This window comes from Sceloporus occidentalis, unplaced genomic scaffold, assembly GCF_023333645.1.
Source record: "Sceloporus occidentalis isolate IW3139 unplaced genomic scaffold, rSceOcc1.0.p SCAF_67, whole genome shotgun sequence".
Taxonomy (NCBI): Eukaryota; Metazoa; Chordata; class Lepidosauria; order Squamata; family Phrynosomatidae; genus Sceloporus; species Sceloporus occidentalis.
The window spans coordinates 5324536-5345698 of NW_028317047.1; the positions used below are offsets into that span (position 1 = coordinate 5324536).

The window sequence follows — 21163 nt, forward strand, 5'->3', positions numbered from 1 at the left end:
ACCTTTGCTATATATTCTCACATTAGAACCATTAGCTTCGAGAATTAGACTCAATAAAAGCATTAAAGGAATAAGAATTGGTGATTTGGAAAATAAACTTTGTCTATACGCGGATGACATATTACTATCTCTGTATGATCCGTTAAATTCAGTTGATCATTTGATGGCCGAAATTAATTTATTTAGCAGCTTCTCGAATTATAAATTGAATATCACAAAAACACAAGCTGTAATGATGAATATCTCGGCTTCATCAAAAACTAGCATTGAGGAATCCTTCGAATTCTCTTGGGCGACCGATAAAATCGACTACCTGGGGGTTGTAATCCCAATCAAGATTTCGGAAATTATAGAAGTTAACTTTAGTAAATTACGAGATGAATTGATTAAGCAAATTAAAGAGTGGAAAGGCCTTTTTATTTCTTGGCTTGGTAGAATGAATGTCATTAGATCCTATATAGTCCCCAAATGGTTATATCTTCTTCAAATGATTCCGGTCAGGCTCCCGTTGTTAGATTGGTTTGTGATTGAGCAAGAGCTGACAGGCTTCTCAAATCTGGAATGCATACTTTGGCTACATCATTTTAAGCTTAAATCAATTAGAAATAACCTACCAATTACTCTCCATAGTTCTATGGAGTTTTGGGAGTATATTAAGCCTTGATTAGGCCTCCGTAATAAAATAGTTTCAACAGCTCCGCTTGAAACTCTCCAGTATAATATCTCCCAATTAAATTTGAGAAACTGGACCAACTATAGGAATAAAAGGATTATAGATATTTTGATACAGGATAAAACAAAAACGTTCTCTCAGCTCTCAGAGGAATTTGAATTCGGCAATCTGGAGTCCTTCAATGTCTTTAGGATAACTTTCTATGTTAGATCTCATTTGTATGTGCAGTCCTCATCTATTTTGAGTCAAAAGATCTGCGATATGTTTTCTACAGAAATTATTCTAAAAAACCTAAAAAAGTGGTATATACTGCTTGAAGAAATAGAAACTCCCCTTGTTCATATTGCATTAAAATCAAGGCAATCAGACTTAAAGTGTCTGATAGATTTAAATATATGGATTGGTAGTTTATTTGAAATTAATAAAATTTCGCATTGCCTCAACATGATTGAACTGCATTACAAGATAATGTGGAGATGGTATATAACCCCGGTGAAACAGTGTAAATTTTATTATAATGCGTCCCCTCTCTGTTGGAGATGCCGTTCTTCTTTAGGATCATTCTCCCATATCTGGTGGGAATGCCCACAGATCCAAAGTATTTGGCAAGATATATTTAAGCTCATTTCTGATACTTTAAATCAAAACATAGCACCTACTATGCGAAGAGCCCTACTACATTTTGATTTAAACGGATTTCGATTTAACCAAAGGGCTTTTATAGTACAATGCTTGCTAGCCACGAAGATAATTTTAGCTAGACAATGGCTACAATCATTATCTATTTCTTTGGATCATGTGGTGAATCAAATCAGCCATCAATGTTTGATGGAACGTGGCTTTTTTCTATCTCACCAGTGTTTACAGAAATTCCATAACATCTGGAGACCGTGGCTGACTCGGCACCCTGACATTCTCCCAAATTTATAACATAACGTATAAACATACTGATTATATCAACTTGGCTTGACAGTTTGAATGTATTGTATGGATGGTTTGTTGGTGATTCTTTTTTTCTTGTGGTTTTTTTTGTTTTTTTTGGGGTTTTTTTTGTTTTTCTTCTTTTTCTCGTTGTGGGGTATAGACTGGGAAGTTTTGCTGTAATCCCGGTCTAATTGTGTTGTATATGTTTTATATTGCAATTTTAGATGCATCAATAACGTATATATACAAAGTAGAAAAACTTGTTCCATTCTCTGTAAGTGGAATGATGAATATCTGCACATATATGCTGCTATATTTATAAGTGGAATGATGAATATATGTATACATATGCTGCTATATTTATTATCGGCACTTTCTGCTTATATATATGTTTTTCTTTATATTGTATGTGATGTGGTCTAATAAAAAAAAATAAATAAAAGTTTTTGAAAGAGTAAATTGCAGACAACTTTGATTGAATCAAATCTCGCAACAACGCACTATCCGTAGAGGTACCGTGTAGGCCAAGATGGGGTTACATTCGGTGATCATATGGCACATTGAAAAAAAACACTTGAAATCTTAGTTTTGACATGTCTGCCTTTCAAACCAAGAGGGACTAAAGATCTTGGGTGACACGTAACATGGAAAGAAACTATTGAAATCTTAGTTTCCACTTCCCTGACATTCATTGATATCAAAGAACTTTTAAGAACAACAGAACCAAACCTCCAGCAACTCCAACCACGAAGGGACTCAAAACCTCAATCTTCCGATCCGAAGTCAGATGCCTTATCCATTAGGCCACGCAGTCTGCATTTAAAGTTTGAGAAAAAAATGTGTGGATACGTTTCTCATAGAGAAACATAACTATATTTCCTTTACTTCACATGGCACAATATGCTTTTTATGACCACTGTCCTTCCTCTGACTGATGTTAATTAAGAACACGCAGACAAACATAGGACACAGAAACGACTAATGCATTTGAAACATCTATGTACGAAGGATTATGCGTGAGTCAGATAGGTGGATTCATGACGTTTTCTGTCTACATATCTAGGCTCTGTGGTGCAATGGATAGCGCATTGGACTTCTAGCACTTGAGCAAGGCATTCAAAGGTTGTGGGTTCGAGTCCCACCAGAGTCGTTGGTTTTCCAGTGGTTGACTGAATTTGATGTTCTTGTTTAGTTATAAGTTGCAATGTCCACAAATTGTCTCAGAAAAATTTCTGTAATACTATTGACAGATCTTAATCTGACAGATTTTAATTGAAGCATTAAATTGTATTTCCAAATATCCACAATTTGTCTGTGAGAAATTATGGTAATCTGAAACAATAGAACTATCTAACACAAGTGTGGAAAGCAGTTTAGCGCTCCGTTTGTAAGATTAAAGTTTTGATGCGAAAATAATGCCAATATTCAAAGGTTGTGGGTTCGAGTCCCACTAGAGTGGTGTTTTTTTTCCAGTGGTTGACTGCATTTGATGTGCTTGTTTAGTTTTAGGTTGCAATATCCACAAATTGTCTCTGAAAAATGTCTGTAATACAATTTACAGATTTTACTCTAGTGTGAAATGTGTTTCAGTAGTGGGCCCTGTGGCACATTATACAAAAGATGATCACATAGATTTCTTTGGGCAAAAAGATTAGGAAATGTACAACAGAAAATCAAGGGTGCCCTGTGACTCTTATGGAGCCACTTGGAGCCAAAGTCTTCATAACAATAGTTGGAGAAAGAATTAAAGTTTGCCTTTAAGTGTTTGAAACAGTACATCGCAATCAACTTTGATTTCATTAAAGGTGTTGGCAACGCACAATACGTAGAAGAACCCTGCATGCCCAGGGGGCGATAAGTTTGGTGGACATATGGCACATCAAAAAACACATGTGAAATCTTAGCCTTCACATGCAGGATCTCAAGTCTGCTTACCCTGTGACTCTAATGAAGCCACTTTAAACCAATGCAGTGGCAAAAGGTCCCCTAAGAGCTAGTCCCTTGCCTTGAAACCATGTAAAAAAAATATCTTCTTTCGTAGCAGCAGTAGCTTGTCAGGATGGCCGAGTGGTCTAAGGCGCCAGACTCAAGTAATGCTATCTTCTCTCTGTGAGGGTCTTCTGGTCTCCATGTGGAGGCGTGGGTTCAAATCCCACTTCTGACAGTCATCTCTTTTTGTGCTTTGAGCTTCGTTTAATTCAACAATTTTTTGAGAAAGAATCCAAGATTGAATTTAAGCGTTGAAAGAGTACATTGCAGAAGACATTGATTTCATAACATAAGACAGCAATGTACAATCTCTAGACTCAAAAGAACAGTAACCTGGGGATCTAAACATCCAGCAACCTCAAGACAACTCAACTCCGCAATCTTCCAATCCAAAGTCAGACACCTTACCCATTAAGCCACAAGGTCTGGACAGAAAGGCGATAGTCTTATTCCGCACTTTGGAGACAAGACATACCGAAAGAGTTGAAAATTACGACCCAGGTGTAGATACTTTCCAATAGCTGTCACATAGATTTCTTGGGGGAAAGAGATTAGGAAGTGTACAACAGAAAATCAAGGGTGCCTGTGACTCTTATGGAGCCGCTTTGAGCCAAAGTCTTCATAACAATAGTTGGAAAAAGAATTAATGTTTGCTGAAAGTTTTTGAAAGAGTAAATTGCAGACAACTTTGATTGAATCAAATCTCGCAACAACGCACTATCCGTAGAGGTACCGTGTAGGCCAAGATGGGGTTACATTCGGTGATCATATGGCACATTGAAAAAAAACATTTGAAATCTTAGTTTTGACATGTCTGCCTTTCATACCAAGAGGGACTAAAGATCTTGGGTGACACGAAACTATTGAAATCTTGGTTTCCACTTGCCTGACCTCCATTGATATGGAAGAACTTTAAAGAACAACAGAACCAAAGCTCCAGCAACTCCGACCACGAAGGGACTCGAACCCTCAATCTTCTGATCCGAAGTCAGACGCCTTATCCATTAGGTCACGCGGTCTGCATGTAAAGTTTGCGAAAAAATGTGTGGATACGTTTCTCATAGAGAAACATAACTATATTTCCTTTACTTCACATGCCACAATATGCTTTTTATGACCACTGTCCTTCCTCTGACTGATGTTAGACAAAACATTAAAATACATATGGTACATAACAACATAGAAACATATACATAGACATTCATATATGAATATTTGTTGTATTCCCTTAAAGCTCATAGCATTAAAAAATAATAATTTTAAGTATTCAAACGCTCAGTGTTTCTTTGGGAGGAGAGGGAGATTATAAATTATCAAGGCCAAAATCGATCTAAAACAAAGGCCGTTGGAGCAGTGCTGTGGTTGTATTACTGCACAGGGAATTTTTAATCTATTATTTGAAACCTTTTCTGCCAAATGCACTCACACCTCTCTCTTGAGTTAGCTTCTTTCAGAAAAAAATATTTTGCTACATTACTTTGTAAATTTATTTGCAATTTAATCTCTTGCCAATGTGGCAAATCCTGTTTTCTCCAATATCTAGCAATACAGATTTTAAACGCCAAAAGTATATTAACCCATAAGGTCTGCTCATTACTATTAATATCTATAAACTCTAAATGAAACAAAAATCTTTGAGGGGAGAGTTCCAAATATGACCCAAACAATTCCAAATAAAGCTCAGATATTTTTATCTTAAGCTGAGTTAGTTTTTGACAATCCCACCAAATATGTTTATGCGATCCTAATTCGAGATGGCATCGCCAGCACCTGTCTCCATTCTTTGGTTGAAATTTAACTATACGTATATACCATCTATATATAATCTTAAAAAAGAGTTCTTGAAGATTTATACAGTGAGTTGCTTTTTTAGTAAATTGCCATGTTTTATACCAAGAATCTAAGGGAATAGAAATTTCCAATTCTTTCTCCCATTGTTTGTGTGCCTTAGACTTATCAAGAGTCTTATTATCTCTAAAATCTTAGACAGTGTTCCCTTAGAAATACACGAAGTAATAAATTTGAACCAAGGGTTATATTCAGGTGGTGGGTTTGATATTAAGAAATGTTTTAATCTGATATATTTAAAGATTTCTCTTGACGGTAATATATATCTATCAGTCATAAGAGAGAAAGAGGCCAGATTTCCCTCTAAATAAAGGTCCCCTATCTGCTCTATTCCTGAGATTTTCCAATTGTCCAGTACAAGATCAGGTATGTAAAATGATAGAACATCCAGGGGACAATTTTTTGTAAATGGAATCCCTTTTGCAAACCTTTTTTTGATTCTATAGAAAGAGGATAATATGTCTGCAATTATTAAGCTCGGAATTTTTTTCTTCTGAAATTGGGATTGAGGTAGCCAGAACAACAAGAAAGGGTCGAGATTTTTAAGATTATATTTCTCTATATTATACCAACCCAAAGAGCTTTTCTCTTTTATAGAGCCCCAGGCCATCATAAAAGCTACTTGAGAGGCTTCATATAGTTCCTTTATATCAGGATAACCTAAACCCCCAGATTCAATAGGTCTTTTAAGAAGCTCCGAGGGTAATCTTATTATTTTAGCTGCCCAAACAAATTGAGATAGTAAGTTTTCCCATTTTAAGATAACATCTTTCGAAACATAAAAAGGTATTAATCGAAAAAGATATAAAATTTTGGGAATTATGTAAGCTTTAAGAATATTAATACGACCCATCCAAGAGAATTCAAGTTTCATCCAATTTGCTAGAGAAGATTTTATTTCTAGAAAAAGTTTCTTATGATTTATATTGGCGATATCTTCTAGTATAGGTCCGATTATAATCCCCAAATAATCAATTTGATGTGTCTGATCATTATTTTGAATATGCCCATGAGCTATAGATATCTGAGACTCAGAGAGATAAAATGGAATCATCTGAGTCTTTGATAAATTAAGTTTGTAATTAGAATAGTATCCAAATTTTTCTATTCCTTTTAAAAAAGCAGGGATAGATAATAAGGGTGCAGATAATGTTAATAAAACATTGTCTGCATATAAGGTAATACTATATTCATGTTTATCAATATTTATACCATGAATATTAGAAGAGTTTCTAATATAGGCAGCTAAAGGCTCAATTGTTAGAGCATATAACAGGGGAGCTAACGGGCAGCCCTGCCTTGTACCATTATAAATGTGAAACATATCTGAGTCTAAAAAAGGGCCTCTAATCTTTGCGACCGGAGATGTATATAAGGCCATAGTTAGGTCATGAAAAAGACCTGTTAAACCAAATGCTTGAAGTGTTTCAGCTAAGAACTTCCAATTGACCCTATCAAATGCCTTTTGGGCATCTAAAGCTACTATAACTGAAGAGATTTTATATCTATGTATATATTTTCTTCTCCCGCCCTACCAGGAATGAATCCTGCCTGATCTGGATGTATCAAATCTCGTATTATTCGAGCCAATCTAGAGGCCAGGATCTTAGAATATATCTTCACATCTAAATTGATGAGAGATATTGGCCTGTAGTTAGCAACCAGTGAAGGATCCTTCCCTGGTTTCGGAATTGGCGATATACTCGCCTCCAACATCTCTTTTGGAAAACTTCTTCCAGTAGAAATAGAATTAAAAGATTTTGTTAGGATGGGAGAAATTACTGAGTTCAAGATTGGAAAAAATATAGCTGAAAAGCCATCAGGGCCTGGAGCTTTCCCTTTTTTCAAATTAAGAATTGCAATAGTAGTCTCTTGAGTTGTTAGTGGTTGATTTAATTGTATTAATTTTTCTGCAGAAAGTTTTGGAAGATGCAAGGTCTCTAAAAATTGAGCTATATCAGTAGTAGCAATTTTAGGTTCGGGTAAATTATATAAGGTTTCATAATATTGTTTAAAGGCATTGCCTATCTGTGTTGGTGATATACAAGTTGTTCCATTGTGTATAATTTTTTTTATTCTAGATGATTCAATTTGTGCCTTCAATCTTTTAGTAAGATTTTTCCCTACTCTATTATTTCCATAATGCCAACTAGATTTCAATCTTTGCATTATTTTGCCGTAAACAGGTAGTTGTCACAGTCACGTCCTCGGGTCCTGTTAGCCGCGGGCGGGGGTCTGCTCGCAGATCACGGGGACCCGATACTTCTCCCTCCGGACCCGTGGTCGGCGAGCGGACTACCGCTCGCGGCGCACGGGCATCCGAGGGACGTACACGTTCTCTCCGTGCCGGCGGCGAACAGACCGACCACCGACATGGGAGAAGGAGGGTCGGATCCGGGAACTCCTCGACGAGCAGATCTAAGGCTGCCCGTCTATGCAGGAGTTCCCAGAGGGGCTCCCTTACCTGCTGCCCGGCCGCCGGTCCGTCCACTAGGGGCGCAGCTACTCCTTCTGGCTGGTGCCGTGGACGTGATGGACGTCTGGAGGCGTGGCCTTGACTCTGCTCAGGGCGGGATCTTCTGTTTGGCGCCAGATTTAAAAACCTTGCTGTCCTTTCTCAGGCACCCTGTTGTGGTCTTTGCCTGTGACTCTGAGTTTGCTGCTGATCTTTGTTTTTGGACCCTTGCCTGCTTGACCACCCTTTTGCCTTTGTGATTTTGTACCTCTGCTTACCTGCTCCTGTGTACCGACCCGGCTTGTCTGCTAACCTGCTCCTGTGTACCGACCCGGCTTGTCTGCTAACCTGCTTCCGTGTACTGACCCGGCTTGTCTGCTAACCTGCTCCTGTGTACCGACCCGGCTTGTCTGCTAACCTGCTCCTGTGTACCGACCCGGCTTGTCTGCTAACCTGCTCCTGTGTACCGACCCGGCTTGTCTGACACCCTCACCTGTACCTGTTTGCCATACTCAGTACTTACCTGCTACCTGTGTTCACGGAGAGTGTCTCACTGTTGGGATCATCTAAGTCCTGGATTACCACTGTTGGGGCTTCTCCCTATTCAGCAGTTTTCTGGGCAGAATAACTCCTGCGGTGAGTTCCTCTAGTGATACACGAGCGACAGTAGTAATATCAAAATATTTTTTTCTGTGTATTCTGGTTGCACGTGAAAGATCGAGATATGTAGTTAGGGATGCAAATTTTGCAATTTTAGTAGGGTTCCTTCTCATTTCTTTAACTAGATCTTCTTTGATTCTGGAGTTGGCAAAACAGATAATAACATCTCTAGGTGTATTTGTTTGTGTCCAATTAGGAGGCAGCGGAAGTCTATGGGCTCTTTCAATTAATATCGGACCGTATTTTGGACAGTCTATATATGTTGAAAGTAGTTCCATCAAGTACGGTTCCAGTTCGATCACATCTTCAGATATCCCACGAATTTTAAGATTTTGTCTGCGTGACCTGTCTTCTAGGTCTGCAAGTTTAAGATCTTGTCTTGTTAAATCTGCTTTTAATACTTCATTTTGAGATTGAAGCTGTTTGATTTTCAAATGTAGCATAGTAATTTCTTTTGATTGAGCAGCTAAAGTGACCTTCATATGGGTCATTTCTTCCTTATATTCTTTAAGATTATGGTCCAAATCAGCTTTAATTTTAATATATAAAGAATCTAGTGCCATCATCAAATTGGTCTTTGTAATATAATCTGGCAGGTTGGTTATACTAATCTCACTTAGTCGATCTGGAGACGATTTAGATGATAAGACAGAAGTATCCGTTTGACTTTTAGGAGAGTAGTAGGCACTAATTGGAGGAGGTTTCTTTGTTTTCACAGACATTTTAGATTTTTCCTCTTTATCACCCTTGCCAGTTTTGTCACCTTTTGGAGGCATTATCGTTGCCCGCTTTTATCTATAGAGAAGAGACCTTTAAAAATCTTTACGCCTTTAAACCAGAATCTATTTAAGGCGAATTAGTGCAAATTATATGCAAATCCATACACATCAGATTTCAAAAAATGAAAGGTATAATCTTCAATAGCAATATAGGATGTTATTTCCAAAAAAAAAAAAAAAAAGGGAGTATTTATATATATATATATTTATACATATATACACAGTTCGTATGTTTCATGTATTTCTTGTTGGTTTAATTCAAGTTTTAGTAATTTCATTTAGAGATATCAAGAGTGTAATAGCCAGTAGCCAGGAAACTCACGGTTACCGCTTCCGACTTTATTGGAGCTTTATTGGCACTCTGCCACGCTTAGTATCCGCGTCCAGCTAATTCAGGTTTTAGTAATTTCATTTAGAGATATCAAGAGTGTAATAGCCAGTAGCCAGGAAACTCACGGTTACCGCTTCCAACTTTATTGGAGCTTTATTGGCACTCTGCCACGCTTAGCATCCGCGTCCAGCTTCTAACACTCACGCCGCAATTGGTTGCCAAAACGTAGGAAACAAAAAAAAAAAACCAAAAACAACAGATGAAGCACCGCCGTCAGGAAACCGTCAGGAACCCAAAAAACAAAGGTTCGTCATCCGGAGTCCAGGCAATCCCCACCGCTCCACATCCAAAACTCAGCACTCTGTCTCCATTCCACCCCCCATCAAGGAGGAGAAGAAAAGGCACCGTCGTCTGAAGCCGTCCCGAGCTCAGGGCTCAGCACTGGTCACTGCGTGCGGTCGGTGCTTAATGCTCGGTGCTCGGTGCTCGGCGTTTAACATTCGGCGGTCGGCGGTCAGCGGTCAGCGGTCGGCGTTTGGGATTACGGTACTTCCGTGCTAGCCATGCTGCCCCTTCACCATCCGCTGGCCCATCAGCACGCCTCAAACGTACGTAGTTACGTGACTACGTCATCACTCTTATCCTGACTGATGTTAAATAAGAACACGCAGACAAACATAGGACACAGAAACGACTAATGCATTTGAAACATCTATGTACGAAGGACTATGCGTGAGTCAGATAGGTGGTTTCATGACGTTTTCGGCTTCCATATCTAGGCTCTGTGGCGCAATGGAGAGTGCATTAGACTTCTAGCACTTGACAAGGCATTCAAAGGTTGTGGGTTCGAGTCCCACCAGAGTTGTGGTTTTTCCAGTGGTTGACTGCATTTGATGTTCTGTAATACTATTGACAGATCTTAAGGTGACAGATTTTAATTGAAAGATTAAATTGTATTTCCAAATATCCACAATTTGTCTGTGAGAAATTATTGTAATCTGAAACAATAGAACGATCTAACACAAGTGTGGAAAGCAGTTTAGCGCTCCGTTTGTAAGATTAAAGTTTTGATGCGAAAATAATGCCAATATTCAAAGGTTGTGGGTTCGAGACCCACTAGAGTCGTGTTTTTTTTCCAGTGGTTGACTACATTTGATGTGCTTGTTTAGTTTTAGGTTGTAATATCCACAAATTGTCTCTGAAAAATGTCTGTAATACAATTGACAGATTTTACTCTAGTGTGAAATGTGTTTCAGTAGTGGGCCCTGTGGCACATTATACAAAGGATGATCACATAGATTTCTTTGGGCAAAAAGATTAGGAAATGTACAACAGAAAATCAAGGGTGCCCTGTGACTCTTATGGAGCCACTTGGAGCCAAAGTCTTCATAACAATAGTTGGAGAAAGAATTAAAGTTTGCTTTTAAGTGTTTGAAACAGTACATCGCAACGCACAATACGTAGAAGAACCCTGCATGCCCAGGGGGCGATATGTTTGGTGGACATATGGCACATCAAAAAACACATGTGAAATCTTAGCCTTCACATGCAGGATCTCAAGTCTGCTTACCCTGTGACTCTAATGAAGCCACTTTAAACCAATGCAGTGGCAAAAGGTCCCCTAAGAGCTAGTCCCTTGCCTTGAAACCATGTAAAAAAAATATCTTCTTTCGTAGCAGCAGTAGCTTGTCAGGATGGCCCAGTGGTCTAAGGCGCCAGACTCAAGTAATGCTATCTTCTCTCTGTGAGGGTCTTCTGGTCTCCATGTGGAGGTGTGAGTTTAAATCCCACTTCTGACAGTCATCTCTTTTTGTGCTTTGAGCTTCGTTTAATTAAAAAAAAATTTTGAGAAAGAATCCAAGATTGAATTTAAGCGTTGAAAGAGTACATTGCAGAAGACATTGATTTCATAACATAAGACAGCAATGTACAATCTCTAGACTCAAAAGAACAGTAACCTGGGGATCTAAATCACCAGCAACCTCAAGACAACTCAAATCCGCAATCTTCCAATCCAAAGTCAGACACCTTACCCATTAAGCAACGAGGTCTGGACGGAATGCGAGAGTCTTATTCCGCACTTTGGAGACAAGACATACCGAAAGAGGTGAAAATAACGACCCAGGTGTAGATACTTTCCAATAGCTGTCACATAGATTTCTTGGGGGAAAGAGATTAGGAAGTGTACAACAGAAAATCAAGGGTGCCTGTGACTCTTATGGAGCCGCTTTGAGCCAAAGTCTTCATAACAATAGTTGGAAAAAGAATTAATGTTTGCTGAAAGTTTTTGAAAGAGTAAATTGCAGACAACTTTGATTGAATCAAATCTCGCAACAACGCACTATCCGTAGAGGTACTGTGTAGGCCAAGATAGGGTTACATTCGGTGATCATATGGCACATTGAAAAAAAACACTTGAAATCTTAGTTTTGACATGTCTGCCTTTCAAACCAAGAGGGACTAAAGATCTTGGGTGACACGTAACATGGAAAGAAACTATTGAAAAATTAGTTTCCACTTCCCTGACATTCATTGATATCGAAGAACTTTTAAGAACAACAGAACCAAACCTCCATCAACTCCGACCACGAAGGGACTCGAACCCTCAATCTTCTGATCCGAAGTCAGACGCCTTATCCATTAGGCCACGCGGTCTGCATGTAGAGTTTGAGAAAAAAATGTGTGGATACGTTTCTCATAGAGAAACATAACTATATTTCCTTTACTTCACATGGCACAATATGCTTTTTATGACCACTGTCCTTCCTCTGACTGATGTTAATTAAGAACACGCAGACAAACATAGGACACAGAAACGACTAATGCATTTGAAACATCTATGTACGAAGGATTATGCGTGAGTCAGATAGGTGGTTTCATGACGTTTTCTGTCTACATATCTAGGCTCTGTGGCGCAATGGATAGCGCATTGGACTTCTAGCGCTCCGTTTGTAAGATTAAAGTTTTGATGCGAAAATAATGCCAATATTCAAAGGTTGTGGGTTCGAGTCCCACTAGAGTGGTGTTTTTTTTCCAGTGGTTGACCGCATTTGATGTGCTTGTTTAGTTTTAGGTTGCAATATCCACAAATTGTCTCTGAAAAATGTCTGTAATACAATTGACAGATTTTACTCTAGTGTGAAATGTGTTTCAGTAGTGGGCCCTGTGGCACATTATACAAAAGATGATCACATAGATTTCTTTGGGCAAAAAGATTAGGAAATGTACAACAGAAAATCAAGGGTGCCCTGTGACTCTTATGGAGCCACTTGGAGCCAAAGTCTTCATAACAATAGTTGGAGAAAGAATTAAAGTTTGCCTTTAAGTGTTTGAAACAGTACATCGCAATCAACTTTGATTTCATTAAAGGTGTTGGCAACGCACAATACGTAGAAGAACCCTGCATGCCCAGAGGGCGATAAGTTTGGTGGTCATATGGCACATCAAAAAACACATGTGAAATCTTAGCCTTCACATGCAGGATCTCAAGTCTGCTTACCCTGTGACTCTAATGAAGCCACTTTAAACCAATGCAGTGGCAAAAGGTCCCCTAAGAGCTAGTCCCTTGCCTTGAAACCATGTAAAAAAAATATCTTCTTCCTTAGCAGCAGTAGCTTGTCAGGATGGCCGAGTGGTCTAAGGCGCCAGACTCAAGTAATGTTATCTTCTCTCTGTGAGGATCTTCTGGTGTCCATGTAGAGGCGTGGGTTCAAATCCCACTTCTGACAGTCATCTCTTTTTGTGCTTTGAGCTTCGTTTAATTCAACAATTTTTTGAGATCCAAGACTGAATTTAAGCGTTGAAAGAGTACATTGCAGAAGACATTGATTTCATAACATAAGACAGCAATGTACAATCTCTAGACTCAAAAGAACAGTAACCTGGGGATCTAAATCACCAGCAACCTCAAGACAACTCAAATCCGCAATCTTCCAATCCAAAGTCAGACACCTTACCAATTAAGCAACGAGGTCTGGACGGAACGCGAGAGTCTTATTCCGCACTTTGGAGACAAGACATACCGAAAGAGGTGAAAATAACGACCCAGGTGTAGATACTTTCCAATAGCTGTCACATAGATTTCTTGGGGGAAAGAGATTAGGAAGTGTACAACAGAAAATCAAGGGTGCCTGTGACTCTTATGGAGCCGCTTTGAGCCAAAGTCTTCATAACAATAGTTGGAAAAGAATTAATGTTTGCTCAAAGTTTTTGAAAGAGTAAATTACAGACAACTTTGATTGAATCAAATCTCGCAACAACGCACTATCCGTAGAGGTACCGTGTAGGCCAAGATGGGGTTACATTCGGTGATCATATGGCACATTGGAAAAAAACACTTGAAATCTTAGTTTTGACATGTCTGCCATTCATACCAAGAGGGACTAAAGATCTTGGGTGACACGTAACATGGAAATAAACTGTTGAAATCTTAGTTTCCACTTGCCTGACATTCATTGATATGGAAGAACTCTAAAGAACAACAGAGACAAACCTCCATCAACTCCGACCACGAAGGGACTGGAACACTCAATCTACCGATCTGAAGTCAGACGCCTTATCCATTAGGCCACGCGGTCCGCATGTAAAGTTTGCGAAAAAATGTGTGGATACGTTTCTCATAGAGAAACATAACTATATTTCCTTTACTTCACATGCCACAATATGCTTTTTATGACCACTGTCCTTCCTCTGACTGATGTTAATTAAGAACACGCAGACAAACATAGGACACAGAAACGACTAATGCATTTGAAACATCTATGTACGAAGGATTATGCGTGAGTCAGATAGGTGGATTCATGACGTTTTCTGTTTACATATCGAGGCTCTGTGGCGCAATGGATAGCGCATTGGACTTCTAGCACTTGGCAAGGCATTCAAAGGTTGTGGGTTCAAGGCCCACCAGAGTCGTGGTTTTTCCAGTGGTTGACTGCATTTGATGTTCTTGTTTAGTTATAAGTTGCAATATCCACAAATTGTCTCTGAAAAATTTCTGTAATACTATTGACAGATCTTAATCTGACAGATTTTAATTGAAAGATTAAATTGTATTTCCAAATATCCACAATTTGTCTGTGAGAAATTATGGTAATCTGAAACAATAGAACGATCTAACACAAGTGTGGAAAGCAGTTTAGCGCTCCGTTTGTAAGATTAAAGTTTTGATGCGAAAATAATGCCAATATTCAAAGGTTGTGGGTTCGAGTCCCACTAGAGTCGTGTTTTTTTCCAGTGGTTGACTGCATTTGATGTGCTTGTTTAGTTTTTAGGTTACAATATCCACAAATTGTCTCTGAAAAATGTCTGTAATACAATTGACAGATTTTACTCTAGTGTGAAATGTGTTTCAGTAGTGGGCCCTGTGGCACATTATACAAAGGATGATCACATAGATTTCTTTGGGCAAAAAGATAAGGAAATGTACAACAGAAAATCAAGGGTGCCCTGTGACTCTTATGGAGCCACTTGGAGCCAAAGTCTTCATAACAATAGTTGGAGAAAAAATTAAAGTTTGCTTTTAAGTGTTTGAAACAGTACATCGCAATCAACTTTGATTTCATTAAAGGTGTTGGCAACGCACAATACGTAGAAGAACCCTGCATGCCCAGAGGGCGATAAGTTTGGTGGTCATATGGCACATCAAAAAACACATGTGAAATCTTAGCCTTCACATGCAGGATCTCAAGTCTGCTTACCCTGTGACTCTAATGAAGCCACTTTAAACCAATGCAATGGCAAAAGGTTGCCTTGAAACCATGTAAAAAAAAAAATCTTCTTTCGTAGCAGCTGTAGCTTGTCAGGATGGCCGAATGGTCTAAGGTGCCAGACTCAAGAATGCTATATTCTCTCTGTGAGGGTCTTCTGGTCTCCATGTGGAGGTGTGGGTGCAAATCCCACTTCTGACAGTCGTCTTTTTTTGTGCATTGAGCTTTGTTTAATTCAACAATTTTTTGAGAAAAAATCCAAGATTGAATTTAAGCGTTGAAAGAGTACATTGCAGAAGACATTGATTTCATAACATAAGACAGCAATGTACAATCTCTAGACTCAAAAGAACAGTAACCTGGGGATCTAAACCACCAGCAACCTCAAGACAACTCAAATTTGCAATCTTCCAATCCAAAGTCAGACACCTTACCCATTAAGCCACGAGGTCTGGACGGAACGCGAGAGTCTTATTCCGCACTTTGGAGACAAGACATACCGAAAGAGGTGAAAATAACGACCCAGGTGTAGATACTTTCCAATAGCTGTCACATAGATTTCTTGGGGGAAAGAGATTAGGAAGTGTACAACAGAAAATCAAGGGTGCCTGTGACTCTTATGGAGCCGCTTTGAGCCAAAGTCTTCATAACAATAGTTGGAAAAAGAAGATAAAAAAAAACTGGACGGTGGTGTGATGACGTGAGACCCTCACGGGGTGGAGCGTTGGAGCGTGCGGGATGAACTTCAGGTGATGGCGTCCTGCGATCTGCCTCCCCGGTATGCCTGACGATCTTGCTGCGAACTCTCAGCGTGTGGCTAGCGTACGGTTTCTTCCCCCGGCTTCCTTGGAAGTTCTTCGGTTGCAGCAACCCCGGGAGAACATCCTGAGGTGTGGCAGCTACCGATTGATGCTCCATATTGAAGGACTCGGCTATGTTGCCGTTATGCTGGAAGCTGGAATGAGACCGAGAGAAATCTAATATTTGGCGGGGAAACGCGCTACAGATTTTTGATCCTGAGGAGCTGTGGCAGGTGTCCGAGTGGGATCTTCAGAGTTCCTGGAAATCGTCAAAAGTACTTTCTATTTATTTATTTATTTATTTATTTTTGGATCAAGATTGGAATTATTTTTTGGAACCTGTCTATATTACAATCATGATGGTGGAGGACATTCTAATTTGGTAACAGATCTAGGGATATTTCCATTGAAAAAAGAAAAGGAAAAGGGAAAAAATGTATGTTTATACTAATATATTGAAAGTACTATAATCATGTTGGAAACAGACTTTATAACTTAATCATGTTGGAAAACAGACTTTATAATTTAATCAAGCTACACAGGAGTAAGAAAATTGATCCCTTTATATGAATTCAACTTTACCAATCATGCTATCAATCATGCTATCAATTATGTTATCAACCCATTATCTATACACATGAATTCAGATTTGGATGGAATTAACTGATCCAGTTTATCTCCACTACGTGATACGGCTTGCGTCTTCTAATCATGTTGAAATCTAATTTAAATTATTAATTATTATAATTATGCTGGAATAGGACACCTTAATCTAATCAAGCTTGGAAGGAGGTGAAATTTGATTTGTCTCTGTGATTCTAATCAACTAGTGGATGATGGTCTATATATAAATTATTGATTTTGGGATCATATATTTTGATTCATATTTTGACACATACTTCACTAATGAATTTTGACACATACTTCACTAATGAATTTATAAAATTTTGATTATCACTCAATTCTTGAACTGTGGTTATAAGAAGAAGAAAAAAGAAAGAAAAAAAAAATAAGGAAAAGGAGAGGAAAAAAAAAGGAAAAAATAAAAAGAAAAAAAAAAGAAAAAAAATATAGTCATAATCTTTTTATTTGTTTATTTCGATATTTACAATAATAAAGAGGACACGATGGCGTCAAAAAGAGAGGATCCAAAATCAAAAAAAAGAGAGAAAAGAGATCTAGACCAAAAAAAAGAAAAAAAGATTTCTATGCTATTTTCACCCCAGGTTCATAGGAAAATGGAGGAATCTGTGTGCTTATCTGATTCCACTATTGATGAAATTGGAAGACACTCTTTAAGTCCTGCAGCACAATCTACTCAAATGATTACCAAAGAATATTTGCAATTATGTATGGAATCTCAGCTGAACTCATTTAAAGATGAACTCATGAAAGTGAACATGGAGTGGAAAAGTGAATTTAAAAAAACGCAAGAATGTTTCAATCTAATTATGCAAAAGAATGAGTTTCTTGAATTAGAGTTAAAATCAATTAAAGATGACCTTAACCATAAAGAGAACATCATAAGAAACCTGGAACAAAAATTAAATGACGCCGAGGATCGCACACGCAGGAAGAACTTAAGGATACATGGCATTTCGGAGGATATTAAGCAGGACTCTATCAGAACGTATTTGAAAGAATTGTTTTTAGATATGGGCATCCGTGATGTTGATAGAGACGATATGATTGAACGTGTACACAGAACGTTAAAACCAAAGAATCTTGCTGAAGGAAAACCCAGAGATATAATTATTCGCTTCTCAACTTTCTTTATACGATACAAAATATTATTGGCAACAAGTAAATATGTTCCGAAAGTAGATAAATTTCAAAACTTAATGTTCTTTCAAGATCTCTCTCTATTTACTAGACAAAAGAGATTTGAATTTAAAGAAGTGACCAAGATTTTGAGAGAGCAAAATATTAGATACTCGTGGGGATTCCCAGTAAAATTGTTTATTATGTCCGCTCAGCATCAACCAGTTAAGCTATCAACGGTTGATGAAGCTAGGAGTTGGCTTAAAGGAAATGTAGTACATGGTTTGCAATAATAATCTCGCGGATGCGCGACTTCTGGGGGGGGATTTTATTTCTTTTTTTAGTGTGTGTTATTTATACAAAATTATATAGGTGTAATCTCATATTATATGGTTTTTGAAGGAGTGTAGGAGGAATATTCACTTGTGCTATTATTAAACTACAGGTATTGGTGAATTAATGGATTTGAAGGGTATGTACATATGCAATAATGATATAATTTAATCCACACTTAGTTTAAAAAAAAAATTTAATTAGATATAAAGCATTTTACCATTTGGAGTATGGTGTTTCTAATTTCACGATATATGCCACTTAACACATAATTATACTTATAACTTAAATCTTTTATATTTTTACGGGATCTTATTTCCCTAAGATATCTTTATTGATCACTTAGGATTAATTTTGGCATAGACAAGATTAATATGATTAACTGCCAAATACACTAGTTGTTTTTTTTTTGTTTATTTTTTTATTTCGGTTTTTTTTTGGTTTTTTTTTCCCCCCTCACCCATTTGGTCTATTTATTATTCTTTCCTCAATATAGATTAGTTCCCGTATAGCTCCTCAACAAGGTGGAGTTACTATGTCCTGGGAGAATGTTGGGTTTTTTCTCCGATGTTTGGATAGTATTTGGGCTTCCATTAATTTTTGTAAATTGTGTTATTTGTGTGTGGATGTAGGATGTATGGATTGTGAGGGTGTCAAGCCTTATCAGGTTTATGTTAGTTATAATAACCATCCGAAACATGGAAGATCTATTTAAGATTATTTTGTTGAATGTTCAAGGTTTAAATCTGCCTCATAAAAGATATTCGCTATTCAATTATATAAATAATCATCATATAGACATATGTTGCGTCCAAGAAACACATTTGAAAAATGCAGATATCTACAGACTGAACAATAAAAGATATATGGTGCTTGAACATTCATCGTTACCTAGCAGGAAAAAGCGAGGTGTAGCTATCCTAATCTCAAATAAAATTAAAGTTGAGTTGATCTATAAGCAGAAGGATTCTCACGCTAGATATGTTTTCATAGTGTGTAAATTAGACGAGAGATTATTTTCTATTTTGAATATATATGCACCTAATTATAAACAGAACCATTTCTTAAATGGCACACTACAAAAAATTCAGAAATATACCCAGGGAACCTTTTTGTGTATGGGGGACTTTAATTGTGCTCCTGATGCAGTATTGGACACTCCCAGTCCCCGAGGTAGAACTCCTAACAGAAATCAAGTTAATTTATCTAATGCTTTCAGTATTACTCTTGGTAAATATAAACTCTATGACATTTGGAGGACGTTGAGACCGGCAGACAAAGATTATACCTTTTTTTCGGGTCGACATAAGACTTTTTCACGTATAGATCTTATATTAACTATATTAACATCTATGTACGAAGGATTATGCGTGAGTCAGATAGGTGGATTCATGACGTTTTCTGTCTACATATCTAGGCTCTGTGGCGCAATGGATAGCACATTGGACTTCTAGCACTTGAGCAAGGCATTCAAAGGTTGTGGGTTCGAGTCCCACCAGAGTCGTTGTTTTTCCAGTGGATGACTGCATTTGATGTTCTTGTTTAGTTATAAGTTGCAATATCCACAAATTGTCTCAGAAAAATTTCTGTAATACTATTGACAGATCTTAATCTGACAGATTTTAATTGAAAGATTAAATTGTATTTCCAAATATCCACAATTTGTCTGTGAGAAATTATGGTAATCTGAAACAATAGAACTATCTAACACAAGTGTGGAAAGCAGTTCAGCGCTCCGTTTGTAAGATTAAAGTTTTGATGCCAAAATAATGCCAATATTCAAAGGTTGTGGGTTCGAGTCCCACTAGAGTGGTGTTTTTTTTCCAGTGGTTGACCGCATTTGATGTGCTTGTTTAGTTTTAGGTTGCAATATCCACAAATTGTCTCTGAAAAATGTCTGTAATACAATTGACAGATTTTACTCTAGTGTGAAATGTGTTTCAGTAGTGGGCCCTGTGGCACATTATACAAAAGATGATCACATAGATTTCTTTGGGCAAAAAGATTAGGAAATGTACAACAGAAAATCAAGGGTGCCCTGTGACTCTTATGGAGCCACTTGGAGCCAAAGTCTTCATAACAATAGTTGGAGAAAGAATTAAAGTTTGCCTTTAAGTGTTTGAAACAGTACATCGCAATCAACTTTGATTTCATTAAAGGTGTTGGCAACGCACAATACGTAGAAGAACCCTGCATGCCCAGAGGGCGATAAGTTTGGTGGTCATATGGCACATCAAAAAACACATGTGAAATCTTAGCCTTCACATGCAGGATCTCAAGTCTGCTTACCCTGTGACTCTAATGAAGCCACTTTAAACCAATGCAGTGGCAAAAGGTCCCCTAAGAGCTAGTCCCTTGCCTTGAAACCATGTAAAAAAAATATCTTCTTCCTTAGCAGCAGTAGCTTGTCAGGATGGCCGAGTGGTCTAAGGCGCCAGACTCAAGTAATGTTATCTTCTCTCTGTGAGGATCTTCTGGTGTCCATGTAGAGGCGTGGGTTCAAATCCCACTTCTGACAGTCATCTCTTTTTGTGCTTTGAGCTTCGTTTAATTCAACAATTTTTTGAGATCCAAGACTGAATTTAAGCGTTGAAAGAGTACATTGCAGAAGACATTGATTTCATAACATAAGACAGCAATGTACAATCTCTAGACTCAAAAGAACAGTAACCTGGGGATCTAAATCACCAGCAACCTCAAGACAACTCAAATCCGCAATCTTCCAATCCAAAGTCAGACACCTTACCAATTAAGCAACGAGGTCTGGACGGAACGCGAGAGTCTTATTCCGCACTTTGGAGACAAGACATACCGAAAGAGGTGAAAATAACGACCCAGGTGTAGATACTTTCCAATAGCTGTCACATAGATTTCTTGGGGGAAAGAGATTAGGAAGTGTACAACA

At 38.1% G+C, this 21163-nt stretch overlaps 11 non-coding genes across 11 annotated transcripts; 9 read left to right on the top strand and 2 right to left on the bottom strand.

Annotated features, from left to right (window-relative positions):
- The first annotated feature begins 2659 nt into the window (after window positions 1-2659).
- Window positions 2660-2747, top strand: TRNAR-UCU (transfer RNA arginine (anticodon UCU)). Its single transcript is given in 2 exon segments — window positions 2660-2696; window positions 2712-2747. It is a non-coding gene; the product is annotated as a tRNA-Arg (tRNA).
- Window positions 2748-3650: 903 nt separating this feature from the next.
- Window positions 3651-3761, top strand: TRNAL-CAA (transfer RNA leucine (anticodon CAA)). Its single transcript has 2 exons — window positions 3651-3688; window positions 3716-3761. It is a non-coding gene; the product is annotated as a tRNA-Leu (tRNA).
- Window positions 3762-4532: 771 nt separating this feature from the next.
- On the bottom strand, window positions 4533-4605 carry TRNAR-UCG (transfer RNA arginine (anticodon UCG)). The gene has a single exon. It is a non-coding gene; the product is annotated as a tRNA-Arg (tRNA).
- Window positions 4606-11347: 6742 nt separating this feature from the next.
- TRNAL-CAA (transfer RNA leucine (anticodon CAA)) lies at window positions 11348-11458 on the top strand. Its single transcript has 2 exons — window positions 11348-11385; window positions 11413-11458. It is a non-coding gene; the product is annotated as a tRNA-Leu (tRNA).
- Window positions 11459-12241: 783 nt separating this feature from the next.
- On the bottom strand, window positions 12242-12314 carry TRNAR-UCG (transfer RNA arginine (anticodon UCG)). Its single transcript has one exon. It is a non-coding gene; the product is annotated as a tRNA-Arg (tRNA).
- Window positions 12315-12562: 248 nt separating this feature from the next.
- TRNAR-UCU (transfer RNA arginine (anticodon UCU)) lies at window positions 12563-12682 on the top strand. The gene is made up of 2 exons: window positions 12563-12599; window positions 12647-12682. It is a non-coding gene; the product is annotated as a tRNA-Arg (tRNA).
- Window positions 12683-13276: 594 nt separating this feature from the next.
- TRNAL-CAA (transfer RNA leucine (anticodon CAA)) lies at window positions 13277-13387 on the top strand. Its single transcript has 2 exons — window positions 13277-13314; window positions 13342-13387. It is a non-coding gene; the product is annotated as a tRNA-Leu (tRNA).
- Window positions 13388-14483: 1096 nt separating this feature from the next.
- TRNAR-UCU (transfer RNA arginine (anticodon UCU)) lies at window positions 14484-14570 on the top strand. The gene is given in 2 exon segments: window positions 14484-14520; window positions 14535-14570. It is a non-coding gene; the product is annotated as a tRNA-Arg (tRNA).
- An 885-nt stretch (window positions 14571-15455) lies between these two features.
- Window positions 15456-15565, top strand: TRNAL-CAA (transfer RNA leucine (anticodon CAA)). The gene is made up of 2 exons: window positions 15456-15493; window positions 15520-15565. It is a non-coding gene; the product is annotated as a tRNA-Leu (tRNA).
- A 4109-nt stretch (window positions 15566-19674) lies between these two features.
- Window positions 19675-19762, top strand: TRNAR-UCU (transfer RNA arginine (anticodon UCU)). Its single transcript is given in 2 exon segments — window positions 19675-19711; window positions 19727-19762. It is a non-coding gene; the product is annotated as a tRNA-Arg (tRNA).
- A 903-nt stretch (window positions 19763-20665) lies between these two features.
- On the top strand, window positions 20666-20776 carry TRNAL-CAA (transfer RNA leucine (anticodon CAA)). Its single transcript has 2 exons — window positions 20666-20703; window positions 20731-20776. It is a non-coding gene; the product is annotated as a tRNA-Leu (tRNA).
- Window positions 20777-21163: the final 387 nt, after the last annotated feature.